We start from the raw sequence: 2,500 nt of genomic DNA, 5'->3' as shown, positions 1-2,500 counted from the left end.
CTTTTTGAGCATGCTCACAGATTATACCTGCAGTATGTGAACTCTCTATTTATGCCCTGACTAATAACTCCAAAGCGTTACCATAAAGAAACAGACTCATCTTCACCTCCTGCAGGACAAGAAATACAGTACAGTAACCTTTACATCAAGGCTGCAATGTGTATGTGCTTATAGTGAGAAAGAGCAGGGGGTATAGCTCAGTGGTAGAGCATTCGACTGCAGATCGAGAGGACCCTGGTTCAAATCCGGGTGCCCCCTATTACTTGCTTTTAATGTATAGCATCACTTTGCAGTCTATACCTCGTTTGGGACTCAAGTAATGTAAAAACATACTCAAGTGGCAGTCAGGCAACAAAAAATGTTGAAATGTCAACTTAATACTTTACCTCAGGAAAGTACAGTATTAGTGGCAGGTTTTGACTGCTAATTTGATAGAGAATTTACAGGATAAAATCACTATACATGAAGGATGAATGCTTTATTCCTAACTAACTTTGATAAATAAGGGAGTATTGGGCATTTACATGGCAGAATTACAATTTTTTTGGTGCAGCCATGTTTTGAACTCATACTGATTTTGCAATTAGTCCATAAGGCATACATGCATTCCGAACATCTGAGCCCACTGACCTAAAAATCAAATATTTGCTTTTATTGCCAAAATGTATCTCAATCAGTTAGTTTTCAGAAATTATTAATATTGGTTTAGTGACAATTTGTATTTTAGTTCTCTTTGGCTTCCATAAAACAATGTCACAACTGGATTTCAATATATACTACTCTGACTAGCACGAACAATAGTGGAGCTTTAGGATGATCAAAGTTTCTTTTTAAACATGCTCACAGATTATACCTACAGTATGTAAACTCTCTATTTATGCCCTGACTAATAAATCCAAACCTTTACCATAAAGAAACAGACTCATCTTCACCTCCTGCAGGACAAGAAATACAGTACAGTAACCTTTACATCAAGGCTGCAATGTGTATGGTCTTATAGTTAGAAAGACCAGGGGGTATAAATCAGTTGTTGAGCATTCGAGTGCATGTCGAGAGGTCCCTGGTTCAAATCCAGGTGCCCCTATAATTTGCTTTTAATATATAGCGTCCCTTTGCAGTCTATACCTCGTTTGGGACTCAAGTAATGTAAAAACATACTCAAGTGGCAGTCAGGCAACAAAAAATGTTGACATTTCAACTTAATACTTTACCTCAGGAAAGTACAGTATCAGTGGCAGGTTTTTACAGCTACTTTTGATAGAGAATTATACAGCATAAAATAACTGTACATGAAGGATGAATGCTTTATTCCTAACTAACTTTGATAAATAAGGGAGTATTGGGCATTAACATGGCAGAATTCAAAATTATTTGGTACAGCCATGTTTTCAACTCCGACTGATTTTGCAATTAGTCCATACGGCATACATGCATTCAGAACATCTGAGCCCACTGACCCAAAATTCAAATATTTTATTTTATTAGCAAAAATGTTCCATGATAAAATAGTTTTCAGAAATTATTAATATTGGTTAGGTAACAATTTGTATTTTAGATCAGTTTTGCTTCAATAAAACAATGTCACAACTGGATTTCAATAAATCCTACTCTGACTAGCACTAACTATAGTGGAACTTTAGGATGATCAAAGTTTCTTTTTGAGCATGCTCACAGATTATACCTGCAGTATGTGAACTCTCTATTTATGCCCTGACTAATAACTCCAAAGCGTTACCATAAAGAAACAGACTCATCTTCACCTCCTGCAGGACAAGAAATACAGTACAGTAACCTTTACATCAAGGCTGCAATGTGTATGTGCTTATAGTGAGAAAGAGCAGGGGGTATAGCTCAGTGGTAGAGCATTCGACTGCAGCTCGAGAGGTCCCTGGTTCAAATCCGGGTGCCCCCTATTACTTGCTTTTTATGTATAGCATCACTTTGCAGTCTATACCTCGTTTGGGACTCAAGTAATGTAAAAACATACTCAAGTGGCAGTCAGGCAACAAAAAATGTTGAAATGTCAACTTAATACTTTACCTCAGGAAAGTACAGTATCAGTGGCAGGTTTTGACTGCTAATTTGATAGAGAATTATACAGGATAAAATCACTATACATGAAGGATGAATGCTTTATTCCTAACTAACTTTGATAAATAAGGGAGTATTGGGCATTTACATGGCAGAATTAAAAATTTTTTGGTGCAGCCATGTTTTGAACTCATACTGATTTTGAAATTAGTCCATAAGGCATACATGCATTCCGAACATCTGAGCCCACTGACCTAAAAATCAAATATTTGATTTTATTGCCAAAATGTATCTCAATCAGTTAGTTTTCAGAAATTATTAATATTGGTTTAGTGACAATTTGTATTTTAGTTCTCTTTGGCTTCCATAAAACAATGTCACAACTGGATTTCAATATATACTACTCTGACTAGCACGAACAATAGTGGAGCTTTAGGATGATCAAAGTTTCTTTTTAAACATGCTCAGC

The 2,500-nt window shown here is 36.1% G+C and overlaps 2 non-coding genes across 2 annotated transcripts; both read left to right on the top strand.

Annotated features, from left to right (window-relative positions):
* The first annotated feature begins 186 nt into the window (after window positions 1–186).
* On the top strand, window positions 187–258 carry TRNAC-GCA (transfer RNA cysteine (anticodon GCA)). Its single transcript has one exon. It is a non-coding gene; the product is annotated as a tRNA-Cys (tRNA).
* Window positions 259–1,840: 1,582 nt separating this feature from the next.
* TRNAC-GCA (transfer RNA cysteine (anticodon GCA)) lies at window positions 1,841–1,912 on the top strand. Its single transcript has one exon. It is a non-coding gene; the product is annotated as a tRNA-Cys (tRNA).
* The last annotated feature ends 588 nt before the right edge of the window (window positions 1,913–2,500 follow it).

This window comes from Pseudophryne corroboree, chromosome 1 (assembly GCF_028390025.1).
Source record: "Pseudophryne corroboree isolate aPseCor3 chromosome 1, aPseCor3.hap2, whole genome shotgun sequence".
In the NCBI taxonomy this organism is placed as follows: Eukaryota; Metazoa; Chordata; class Amphibia; order Anura; family Myobatrachidae; genus Pseudophryne; species Pseudophryne corroboree.
The sequence above is the reverse complement of the archived record's forward strand: the minus strand, read 5'-3'. Positions and strand labels throughout refer to the sequence as shown.